The sequence below is a fragment of the Mus pahari genome, chromosome 3, assembly GCF_900095145.1.
Source record: "Mus pahari chromosome 3, PAHARI_EIJ_v1.1, whole genome shotgun sequence".
NCBI classification, from domain to species: domain Eukaryota; kingdom Metazoa; phylum Chordata; class Mammalia; order Rodentia; family Muridae; genus Mus; species Mus pahari.
Window position 1 is genome coordinate 28,480,725 of NC_034592.1, and position 14,023 is coordinate 28,494,747.

General features: G+C 35.3%; 1 protein-coding gene across 4 annotated transcripts in view; it reads right to left on the reverse strand.

Moving 5' to 3' along the window:
* The window catches only part of Lrp1b (LDL receptor related protein 1B), a 1,962,444-nt gene that overhangs the window by 686,767 nt on the left and 1,261,654 nt on the right, over positions 1 to 14,023 (reverse strand). The window lies entirely within an intron of this gene.

Consider the following 14,023-nt stretch of genomic DNA (forward strand, 5'->3'; position numbering starts at 1 on the left):
GGTGGGGTGGGGCAAGGAGAGGAGAGGAGGGTATGGGAGGTGAAGGGAGGGGAGAGACAAAGAGAAGGGAGGGAAGGGAAGTAGAGGGGAAGTGGAGGGGAGGGGAAGTAGAGGAAAGAGAAGGGGAAAAAGGGAAGAGAAGAGAAAGAAGGAAGAAGGAGAAATCTCAAAGTTGTATAAAACAGACTGGGAGGTGGAGGAGAAAATTAGGGAGGAACTGGGGATGAAAGTTCAAATCTATCCAAAGAATTAATAAAACACATACATTTATTTTGGAATTCTAACGCCAAAGAAGCAATTTCTATTTATCTCAAACTGAAAAGAAACTTGGAGACTTTAGATTTCTATTCAGTTGTACCAGGGAATAGTGTTCACTTTCTTATTGAATTTGCATACACTTGATAAAAGAATCTGATGAAACATGTAGGAAGAGTTCATATGTATGTATGTATGTATATGACATATGTATGTGTATGTATACATATGATACTGAAATTTTCTAATATTTTTTGGCATGTTAGGTGACAATTCAAAAGTGCCTAAATAATTCACAAGGAAACACAAGGCTGACAGAAATGATGAAAAAAAATCGAGAATTTGAAAATATAATTTAATAAAAATATAGAAATATTAAAATGAACTAAGGCTGAAATGATTATGGAATTGAAAAGCCAATGACTCAACTAGAAAACTCAAGGGAAAGTCTTATAAGTAGAATGAATCAAACTGATGAAAGAGTATCAGGATGCAAACACAAAGTAGAGAATCTAGACCAAGTAAGTAAGAAAAATACAAAGTAACAGAAGGGGAGTGAAGGGAGGAAATGAACTTGCAGGAAATGTTCAATACCATGAAAAGACCAAAACTTTGAATGACAGTAATAGATGAGAAAATCCCTAGCAAATGCTGTAGATCAATCCTTATACAAGATCATATAAACAAACTTTCCCATCTGAAAGACCTACTCATAGATAACAAGAATCGCTTAAAACACTACATAGACAAGTCCGGAAAAGAAACTCTCCACATTGTTTAAACACCCACTCAAAGGATGGGGCCACTCACTCATCTCAAAGTTTTTAACTCAGAACTGTTCCTGTCTAGAAGAAAGACAGGAACAAAAAAGAAGGAGCAGACACTGTAAGAAGGGCCATCCAGGGACAGCCCTTCCGAGGAATCTATCCTGTCTGCAGACACCAAACCCCTACACTGTTGCTGTTGCCAAGAGGTGCTTGCTGACAGGAGCCTGGTGTGGCTGTTCCTTAGGAGGTTCTGCCAGCAACTGATCAATGCAGATGTGAATTCTTGAAGCTATCCATCAGACTGATGGATAGGGGACTGCAGTGGGGAACCTGGCAGAAGGTCTGCAAGAGTAGAGAGGGATTGTAACCCCGTAGGAAGAACAATATTGGCTGCCCCTACCACCCAGTGCTCCTAGAGATTAGACCACCAATCAAGGACTGTACAGGGTGAGATCCGTGGCTCCAGGTACATATGTAGTAGAGGATGGTCTTGTTTGACATCAGTGGGGCAGGGAAGGCCCTTGGTTCTGTGGAGGATGATGCTGAAGCAGTAGGGTGGGAGAGGGTGAGTGGGTAGGGGTGCAGCCTCAGATAGGCAAAGGGGAGGGGGCAGAGGGCAGATGAGGGATGGGGGTTTTGTGGAGGGGTAACTGGGAAGTGGGATATCATTTGAGATGTAAAAGAATAAAATGATTAATTAAAAAAAGAAACATTAAATATACATTGCAAAGATAGTGTATTAAAAACTGCAAGACAAATAACTCCTCAGCTAACATCTTGAAAGGAAAATCTTGAAGGAATTCCATTAACATCAGAAATGAGACAGAAAGTTTTAATCTTTCCACTCTTTTTCATTAGTATGCCCAAATTACTAGCTGGAGTGATAAGTCAAGAAGAGGAAATTACAGGGATGCAAACTAGAATAGAAGTCAAACTTATCTCTATTTGCACATCATGTAATATTTCACACCAGAGATATCAGAAATTGTATCAGAAAAATTTAAAACAAGATCAATAGTTTCAGCAACATGGCAGAATGCACCATCAAATTGCTTCAATCAATAGATTCTCTATATAGCAAATAAGAAACACACACACACACAAACAGAAAAAGAAATAACTCATGAATATACTCCTATTCATAATAATCTCAAGGAAAATAAAATATATAGGAGTAAATTTAGTCAATGGAGTAACAGAGCTTTGCAATGCAATTCCTAAATATCTAAAGAAAGAGATAGAAAAAAAAAAACCCATGAGAAAATAATAGGATATCCTATGTATGTGGATTGACTAAATTAATATTGTGAAAATGACCATTATTTCAAAAGCCATTCATAAACTCACTGAAATCTTAATTTAAATCTCAATTTCTCAATTTTATTCTTTACAGAAATTTAAAAACTTCTACCCTACAAGTAATATGGAACCAAGTGCCTGAAGCTAAGCCCTAGGTAGGGTTCTCTTTGCAAGGAAGTCGGGGGGGAAGAGCATTGGTTGGCAGGGGCAGGACTTTGTCTTGTGAGAGGTTAGTCTTCTATAAAGTTTACCAGTTTTGACTAAATTTCTCTGAAGACAGAAGCTGCAGACCTCTGAGTGAATTAACATCTACTTCTTACACAGTGGGAGATTAAGCAAAGGATTAATTGCTAGTGCTCCTTACTCTCTTGCTAAGAATCCTAGGCTCTCTTGCTAGGTAGAAATAACGATTGTATCAATAGACTTTTATTGAAGAGAAGAGAGTCATGCTTACAGAATGAAGGATATTTACATAGGCAAATTGCATAGAAACCGGAAGAACTAACCCATTCGGAATGAAAACTAAGCTTCAACACTTTTACTGCTAAATTAATTTTTGAAAAAACTCTGTCTCATTGTAAGAAATGCTTGCCTGCTGCTCTCTGCTCTCCCTGCATCATCTTCTATTCTTAGTCTGTCTATTCTCTTCTGCCTACTGAACTCTTGCTCTTTTCTTTTTCGATCCTCTTCTGCTCACCTCCTTATCTCTGTAAAGCTATTTTGCTTCTACTATCTTTCTCTCTAGTCTTCTTTCACTCCCAGTTAGTGTCATCCTTCTTAGGTATTGTACTTTTTCAGAACACAGGATAACATGGTAATTCAAATGTCAAAAGTTCACAACAAGTTCAAACATGAATTCAAATCAGAAATTGAATAAGAAGTTTACAACAGAGATGTTTACATGTGTTTCCACTGAGATTACTTATCTAAGTAGACATGCATTATCATTAGCTAGCTCCGTAGGTCCCTTGAGACTCTACACAATAATTCTTATGTCTAAGTTAACATAGAAGTTTTGTATAGATAGAACATGTCTATATTTAATCTTCTGTCCTTGGACCTACAATAAATCATTCATTTCTTTTACAACCTTTACTTTACAGCTTTATGGCCTAAAGGAATGTATCCCTAACTTGTAATTCTGTATATCTGTTCTCTATCTCAGCACAATTTACACATGACATATGAAGACTGGTAGAGTTCTAATTTCAGCTTTTATATTATAAAGGACTCTAATAGAAGTCCTTATTATAAGGAGCTTAATGATTACTAGTATAAATTTAGTAATTATTGTAGAAGCATCATTAGAAATTAAGAAATAATCCATTTGTCCACTTGGCATCACTACAAGTCAGTACATCTTCATTGATCTATAGAAAATCTGCCCAATAGAGTGGGGTAATGTCCAGGAATTGTTATATTAATTCAATAATGACAAGAAAAGGATATAATCGTACGAATCAAATCCTGAAATGTTGTCAGTTGTTCCTTTCCTGCACAAGCTCATTCCTTAAAGTCCACAGTCTATGGGCAAACTATCTCAGAAAGATCACCTGCCAGCTTTTAGTCTCTCCTAGATGGCTTCTGACAACTAAGAAAGACTGCAGGCATGAAAAACAATCCTGATCACAATGAACAATGCTAGAGAGTTTACCATTCCCGACCTCAAAATACATTACAGAGCTATAATAATAAAATATGGTCTGACACAAACACAGACATATAGGTCAATGGAACAAAGTTAAAGGCCAAAAATGTAGGCATAACTACAGTTATCTGACATTAAAATTTCTTTCAAAAAGGCACCCAGAAGAAAAGAAAGCGACTTTAATAAATTGTCCTGGACTTACTGGAGGTTCACCTACAAAATAATGAAGTAAGACTTGCTTTTACAACCTGGCATAAAAATGAAACAAAACAAAGACCTTAATGTGATAGATTTAATACTGAAACAGAAAACAACATAGACAGTACATTATTTATGTCATAAGGGTTTTAAAAAGGACTTTCTGAATAGGATTCTATTTCCTCTAAAATTGAGGCCAGTAGTTGACAAATAGGGCCTCAAAAATATAAACAGTTTTTACATAGCTAATGAAATAATCAATAATATGCAGAGAAAGTCAGTAGAATGAGAGATCAACTTTACCAGCTTTGTATCTGACAGAAGTATAGTATCCATAATATAAAATTCCCAACAAAACAAAATGAAAGCAAACAAACCAAACCAAACCAAAGAACCCATTAAAACTGGGCTAAAGGTCCAAAGGGAGAATTCTCAAAGGAAGAAATGAAGGTGGTTAAAAAATATTTTAAAAATTTCATCAATTGTTGGAAATGGGGAAATATGGGGAAATTAGCAAATTTAACAAGCAAGTCAAGACAGCTTAGAAATTTCATGTTATCCAAGTCAGAATAGACAAGGTGAACACAAAATGAAGAAACTGGAGAAATTTAATTAACAAGAAAGAGGGAAATAAATACAGAAGTGGGAAGTTGACAAATTGAGGGTAAGGGTGCTTAAAAGACATCATAAAGGAAATTTTATTATATATTTTTCAAAAGTTACATATAATACCTCTAATTTTGTGTTTACACATATAGTATAAATGAAATTTTACCTTGTATACTGGCAATGCTTTTCCTAAAATTTATATACAATATAAAAAAAAATCTCTAGCACTTGGCATGGGAAGTCTTCTTTTCTATTGTTTGTCAGGACTTTCTAACACACTCCAAAACATAATAGATTGCTAGATTTGCCCCTGGTTGTATCCCAAGAGTTGAAAGAAAGTCTCTATTGCTGAAAATACTATGTACTTAAGAATAGAATCTGGAGGAACTGACTGTATCTGACCTTGAAGCCTTCCCTGTGAGGACTAGTTTTCATGGTGCCAAAATGTGCCATGCAAACTTCCAATGGAGAGAAGCAAACATTAGTCCAATTCATCTATGATGCATATGAACAAATACAGTTAACAGCATGGAATGTTATCCCTAAGTCTGCAATAGTGGCACTTATATCACCAACAGCTCTCTAATTGGAATTAATGCCTGCTCAATGACTAAGAAATTTGCCTGGTACTAGAATCCTGAACACCCACTCAGACCTGGTGAAGTTAATTGTAAGAACCTTAGGATTATGTCTCCTAAAAAAGTCAGAGAAGCTATCTCAGGAAGTCTTAGCAACACAGCTGCTTGAATAACACCTGAACAATGACACCAAGAGACACGCTAATATAGGAGGTGGGAAACTCATAAAGTTTCAATGCTAGACAATAACTACAGACAATTAGGGAACACTGACTGACAGATGGAGAAATGGTCTTCCCAGGGAAGGAACATCTGACAGCAAATGTCAGGTTGCAGTTCACTGAAACATTTGACCCTAGCCTTAAGAAACCTGAGGATCTTTTTCTGCATAAAAATCAGAAAATAAGTTATGATTCTACTCCGAGTCTAGTTCAAGCAAGCATGGAAGGAAAAACTAGAACCATATAACAATAAAGATGAATTCTTTTTCATATTTTCTGGCTAAGACTTTTGTTTCCTGTTGGACTGGCAGGCTTTGTGTGTCAACTTGATACAAGTTGGAGGTATCACAGAGAAAGCAGCCTCCTTTGAGGAAATGCCTCCATGAGATACAGGTGTAAAACATTTCCTTAATTATGGATGGGGGTAGCCCATTGTGAGTGGTGCCATCCCTGGGCTATTGGTCTTGGGTTCAATAAGGAAGCAAGCTGAGCAAACCAGGGGAAGCAAGCCAGTAAGCAGCATTCCTCCATGCCTTCTGCATCCACTGTTGCCTCCAAATTTCTACCTTGTGTGAATTCCTGTCCTGAATTCCTTTGGTGAAGAACAGCAATGTGTAAGTTTAAGCTGGATAAACTCTTTCCTCCTCAACTTGCTTCTTTGTCATGATGTTTTATGCAGGAATAGAAACTCTGACTATGACACTTGAAAGTTAGTAAACTTGTATTATCAATCGCAGAATACATCTAGGCCAGTTCTAATCATTTCTTTTTATAACTAATATGATTTTAACCTGATTTCTATGAGATGAATGCCCATTTTGAAGGAGAGCTACATGCTCCCTAAAACTTTCCCAATTTTATGTCAATATAATTTCCCTCAGGAAAATTTTGATTGCTCAAGTCTAAGCAAGTCCTTTGCATGTGGTCTCTCATAATCTCTCTATCCACAGGAATATAATCAGACAGGAGTGAGGTCAATATGAGACAACTAAAAGAATCTCTATGCTTAATGTTGGTAGTATTCAAGTTTTGGGAATTTGAACTATTGTAGAAAAGAAAAATAGTCACAGAGAATGAAGCCAAAAAGACCTGTTGAACCTATAACCCCTCAAGATCTGAATTTATAATTCAAATTAATTAATTTAAACTGAATCTCACAGTTGCAACCTGATCTACTTTCATTACTCCTTTCATTTGCTCTGAGGACTCTTTCCCGTTCAAGTCCTTAGTAAAGGCCCAATACCTTTATAACACATCCAACACTCATTCTTATGGCACATGATAGCCTCTATTCTGTCTGTGACATATTCCTAAACTCGTACTCAGTGCTTCTTTATTTCCTGATGGGTTGGAAGCTGTGTTTGCACAGTAATTTTGTCTCATCTGTTCTGTTTGTCTGTCTATCTGTCTGTCTACTCATTATAAACAGAATGTCTTTCATCCTGAGAAGAGCAGTATTAGCTCTAAGATACAGAATGATTTGTAGATGTCCTTTTACATGTTTTTTTTTTAACTCTCCATGAACATTTTATACAAATCTCCTTTTGTCCGGTACAATAAATAAATAATCGTGAACAGGAACCGGTTCCATCTTGTAGGTACTGATAACCATTACAGGAGGTGAGCCAAGCATGAAAGTTTGTCATAGAGAGGAGAGCCAAACCCAGCCTCATACTGAGGATATATGCAAGTATTGTCAAGATTAGGAAAGCTACTCAATATAACTACAGAGTTGTGAGCAATAGTAGATATGTAGTTGTGGCCACTACTTTTGTATTGCACTCTGGCTCGTATTGCACAACATTACTGAAATAATAGCTAACTGATACTGTGGAAATTAAACATGCATATACAATAAAATTATAAAAATAATCATGTATATTCTGTCATATCCTATTAAAATAGATATAAAATCCATAAGGAGAAGACATTTAGGTTCCAAATGATTGTGTGATAGACTTCCTGACTTGGCAACTGTACGTCTGCCATTATTTTCGATGGCAAGTTCTATTGCATGACAGGCTGACACAAATGTATCAGAGGCTGACACACTCTGAAATTAAAATAGCCAGTTGTACTTAACAGTCACCAGCAAGGTTCTGGGGCTGCTTGCTGCTGCACAAATTCACAAATGCCAATTGGCTTGCTTGCTTACTCTTTCTTTTTCTTTCTTCCTTTCTCTTTCTCTCTGTTTTAAATTTTTTCATTCTTGAGTGTGTGTGTATGTGTGTATGTATGATTTTCCATATCATGTGTGTTCATATAGGTGTGTTTACTGCTGCACAGATGTACATGCACATTTATACATGGTTGTGGAAACCAGAAATCAATGTCAAATGTGTTTCTTGATCATTGTCTTGCCATATTAGTTGAAAGACAGCCTGACACACAACCCGGAGATCACTGATTCAGCAGACTAGCTAACCTATTGACTTAAGAGCAGAAAAAATATGTTTTCATATGTATCCATGCCTTTTATCATTAGCTCCACAACAGCCTTGAAAAACAAATAAGCAGTAACCATCAAAGGGAGCATATGGATTAATTTACTGTAAGAAAAAAATATCTTTTCAAAGAGGTAGTATTGGGAAATTGTATTTCCATACATAAAATATTGCAGTTGATATACATTACATAATATTTTATAAGATATATATATATATATGTATGTATACATACATGTATATGATACATAAAATATTACAGTTGATATATACATATACTTTTATATTTTATATGACCTATATATATGTAGATATATAAGTATATGAATCATATAAAATATTTCAAGTTATTTCATTTAACTAAATGTAAGATGTAAAACTATAAAGTCTTAAAAGAATTAATATAACTATAATTTACTTACCTTCAGTTAGAAAAAAGTTTATTAATAAATGAACACATATATTTAATTTTATTTGATTTAAAAAATGTATTTCAAAGGTACCTATCAAAAAGGTGAGAAGATAGCACAAACAATAGGAGAATGTTTTCCAAACATAGATCTGATGAGAGAGACTTGTATCCAAAAATATAACGGGGATACAAGACACAATTATGAACATATGGATGCTCCTATTGAAATGATGTGGTTGGATATTTTTGTCTGGATGGTGACTGAGTGTTCATGATCAACTGAAAGTATTCCCACAGCATATGTCAGCAGGTAAACAAAAATGCCAAGGATAACAAGAACCCTTTTCATGCTACTTCATAAATGATTACTGTCACAAAGACCGCTGCTAAAAGTGTAGACACTGAAACCCTAATATTCAGTCGGTGGGATATTTAATGAATTCAGCCATTTTATCAAGCATTTGATTATTTTTCAATTTTTTAAAATATTTCAATATTTAGTTACCATAGGAATTAGCAATTCTAAGCCCACTTACACACTGAAGACAACTATAAATGGATGTCAATTCAAAACAATTATATGAATATTCATATCAGCATTATTCATAATAACTTCCCAAATGGGAGTAATCCACTTGCCCATCAAGTGGGGAATGAATATACAATGTAGTATTATATAACCATATAATAAACATTATTCATCCATGAACAAAGCAAGCATTGATGTATGCCAAGTGGAACAAGCCTGAAATCAAAGCACACATATGCTTGATTCTATTTCTAGAAAATATCCAGAATAGATAAATGTATAGAGGCACAAGATAGATTAGGAGTTATAAGTCGGTGAGATAGGAACACTAATAAGAATGACCGTTAATGAGCCTGAGTTTTGTTTTGGCATCAATTAAAATATTCTCAGCTTAGAATGAAGTAATAATTGATTGCAGTATGCTTTGAAATGGTTTATAAAGAGTGTCTCAATTTACCTGTCACTAAAATGTTTAATAAATATGAAATTTTATTAACGATAAAAACAGCATAATAGCTGGGCGTGGTGGCACATGCCTTTAATCCCAGCACTAGGGAGTTCCAGAATAGCCAGGGCTACACAGAGAAAAAACAAAAAACAAAACAAAACAAAAAGCCTAATAATTGGATCCATCCAACCCAACTTCATATAGATTCTTTGGTTCTTCTGCCTGTAGACTTCCTATGAAGGCTTAAGGAATTCTAAGAACTTTTATAAAGGTACAAATGCAGCCTGCCAGCAACTCAACTGCTTCTTCCAAATGAATGAGACAGTGAACTCATCTGTCCAGTAGCTACTTGCTCAGTATTGAAATCCCCTTATCCCCTTCTAGATAGAGTAAAACTCATAAAGCTCAGAAGGGATATGAAATTGAGCAGTAAGTAATGACTTACTGCTGGATTCTCATTGGAGAACTTCAGGGACTCAGCTTTCCTGAGTCACTTCCATGCTGAGGTAAGCTTTTTACTGATGTACCTGCGTAGAAGCATTTCCTCTACCTGTCAATAGTACCCATACTGTATGTTTTCACCTCTCTCTCTGGGAGAAAGTCATGCCAACTACACTTCAAAATAAAATCAACTTTTAACTCAAAGATTAAGACAATAAAAATAATTGAGTCAAATAAAATAGAAGAAGAGTAAAAATAGTAAGCATGAAAATAAAGTTTATAAAACAGAAAAAGAAATATGATTACTCAAAAAAACATTTAGAGCCATTTGGTGAAAGACTGAAAAATAAATAGGTTGACTTGAATAAAAACAGGTTTTTACATGAGGACATAAGACTGTGCATACACATAGCTATATGGCTGCCTTCATAGAAAGCAAAATAATAAAAGCAAGAATGAACATAGAATATTATAAATACAGAAATTCAAAAACCATAGACAACCATCTATTATCTAGATAAAGATGTTATGTATTTGATTTTAAAACTTTAAAACCTAAAAAGTTTCTGCAAAATGAAAAGCTCAATTCAGTCATGAAAATGTAGCATCCCATCCAATGTGAAATAAAGAAGAAAGAAATAAAGAAGGGGTGGAGAGAAAGACAAACAGAATCGAAAAGGGAGGGCTAGTGAGATGGCTCACTACATAGAGAAACTTGTAGACAAGCCTGACCACCTGAATTCAGTTTCCTGGACCTTCATAGTACAAGGGGGGCACTGATATCTCTAACATGTCTAATGAACTCCACACATACGATGAAAAACAAACAACAAACAAATAAATAAATTTGAAAATTATTATGGTGTGAAAGAAAAACAGAATGAGCTTCTCCAAATAATGTGTAGAATGGTAGCAGTCTACATACTTCACTAAGCTATAATAAAGTAGCAGTGGAAACTTTAAGGTCTAATGTAGCTTTATATCATACACACACACTCATTTAATTTGGTGGTTTTCTTAACCTGTTTTTACTTTTATCTGTGATTGTGTATGTGTGTGTGTGTGTGTGTGTGTGTATACACTGTCTCAGAGCTTTGTACATGCTGACAAGGTGCTCCCAGCCATACTTTTGTAATTATTTAGAAGTTAAACATTCACATAAAGCTGATCCTTCCCATATAATAGAATTATTCTTAAGTATATTAATGTCAACATTGATACCCTCCATGAAGCTTTTTGAACTAGCTGACTTTATGTTCCCTCTTATGTACAAAATTATGTGAGAATTGGCAAATCTAAAAGTGAAATGAAAGAACTACAAATCTAGAGGGAGGTTGAGAAGGACCCTTTGCTCCTGCAGGGTAGTGTTAATAGTGGAGCAATGGTTTGAGAATCATTAGCTCGCAGACGCTGTCTATCACAGGGTTTTCCTTGTCCAATTGCAATAGTACAGAGGAGTCCTGTGATTGGACAGGCAAAATGGAAGGTGGGGTTCAGAGTTGCAGAGAGAGGGAGCATGGAAATTGGGAAAAAGGAAGATGGCAGCAGACATGAACCAGCATGCCTTTAGCTAGCCATAGGTAGTTATGATATCATAAGGCTACAATAATTGGGATAAAACTTTTATCATTATCATTTGGCTCTGAAATTAATGAATTGGCATCTTGTAAATTATGATTTTTTTATTGATACATAAATCTGATTGGTTAATTATAAGCGTTAGGAGTTTTGGATTTCCAGATTACTGGGTATTGTTATGTCTAACCATGAGGTTGGAGATTCAATTTGGTTACTGAAATGTGGGACTACAGTCCAGGAACAAGTGAACCAGATGCTGGGGGCTTAGGCGTGGCTAGCTGGGGAGAATTGCTGGTGACTGGAGCATGGGAGCACAGTCCAGCCCTACAGGGGAGTTGGCAGGTTGAGAGAAGCAGGAGTGTGAGGGTTGGTCGGTTCATATCTTATTTATTTATTTATCTATTTATCTATTTATTTATTAGATATTTTCTTCATTTACATTTCAAATGCTATCCCCAAAGCCCCCTATACACTTCCCCCTGCCCTGCTCCCCAACTCACCCACTTCTGTTTCCTGGCCCTGGCATTCCCCTATACTGGAGGCATATGATCTTCGCAAGACCAAGGGCCTCTCCTCCCATTGATGGCCAACTAGGCCATCCTCTGCTAACTATGCAACTAGAGACACAGCTCTGGGGTGGGGGTGGTACCGGTAAGTTCATATTGTTGTTTCTCCTATAAGGTTGCAGACCCCTTTAGCTCCTTGGGTACTTTCTCTAGCTCTATTGGATAGAACACAAGTGGGTTCATTTCTTAATTTTCCCCGCAACAGCTGTTCCTCGTGGTGTGTAGTATATATCCACATTCCGTGGAAATATATGATAACAATGAAATAACCAGCACAGCTGAAAATATGTATACATTTGAACATGTGGGTCAGCTGTGCATACTCAGAACTACATGTATCACATAAATGTGATAAAACATACCATTGGGAGCAACTTTTCAAAGCCCTTGGATATGAGGAAGCTAACAGTAGAATGCTGTATATCAGTTAGGATGAATGCTATATATCAGTTAGGATGAATAACAATAAAAATAAGACAAATAATTCAAAATCCTCTTAGGGAATAAAAATATTCATTTCAGATAACTATAGTAACACAACTTATGCAATTTCAAAAACACAGATAATACTGCCAGCATGCATATAGAGAGGGCTTTTAATTTAGTGAATATTTTATTGCTTTAAAAACATTTCAATTAAAAAAGTACTTTTTTTTTCAAATTTTTGCATTTGTTATAGCCTTTTGAGCTGAGAAAACCCTATTTGATAGCTACAGAGAGCTTGCTTGACTAAGATAAACTACTTTATCAGAGATATAAAACCACATTCTTTCATATTTGAATGCTAGTCTAGATAGCTTGTAAAGATATCTATATCTTTGAGCTTTCTGTTGACTTTATATATATATAATTTTTATATATCCAAAACAAGTAATTATATTCATGTTTGTTTCATTTTTTCAGATACATAGATACATTAACTGTATCTGACACAACCTCATTTGAGAATATGAAGTATAGTCAGTAAACTATGAAGTAGGCCTTCATTTTTTAATATTTCTAATAATTCTTCCATTTTATATATATATATATATATATATATATATATATATATATATATATATGCATGCTTATTTAATAAATGACTGAATTTAGCAGCTCAAGCTTGCATGTTAGTCTTCCTGAATAAGGGATTGAAATTTTCATGCTTCTCTACAAGAGATGACACTTGAACAAAACAAAGTTTGCCATGGCCACTCTCTCAGTGTAATTCCTACACATGGAGTGCTTCACACCCACAGTGTGAAGCACACTTAGTAGGTAGTTTTCTGTTTTCTTTTCTCTTTGATTTCCTTTAGGTCCCACTACAAGCTTACAAAATAATTGTTATGAGGCAGATCTTGAAATCAGATAGCTGATTTAAGAAAAGATATCCATGTTTCACTAGACTTTGGGGGGTAAACTGGCATTGTACCTGTGCCACTCACAACTATCGGAACAGCTTCCAGTTCCTTGTTGTACCCATAAAACCTCTAAACGAAAAGTAATGCTGTGGTTACAATTATTTCTCTCTCATTTCAGATGTACTGATTATGTTTCTGTTTTTGCACCTAAGGATTTATTTGGCTTTATAGGATCCATCATCAAATGCATCTATTTTACAGAGAACACTCTTCTATGGTAGAAAATTGTTTATGATTTCCCAGCCTCATTGTATGTCATTATCTCCTTTTCTATATTCCTCCAGCTAGAGCCATCTAGAGAACAAATAACAGTCAAATAATACTGAAGCGCACTATGTACAAAGTAAGACAGAATAGATTCTATGAAATGAAGGGTAAAATGCGCTTTCAAGTATTACTCAAAACTCTGAATTTAAGTCAAATATATATCTCAAATTTTAAGATTTTTGCTTGATGTTTCACTCCATTTAACTTTCTCCACTTTTCAATTATTCTTTCAATATTTCTGCTCTATGTTTTAGTTTATATATAAAAGTGCTCTTTTTTTATATTGACAAATGGTTGAAATCTGCATGTCATGTGTGTTTATGTATATGTACATGCCATTGAATATGCATAGAGGTGAGA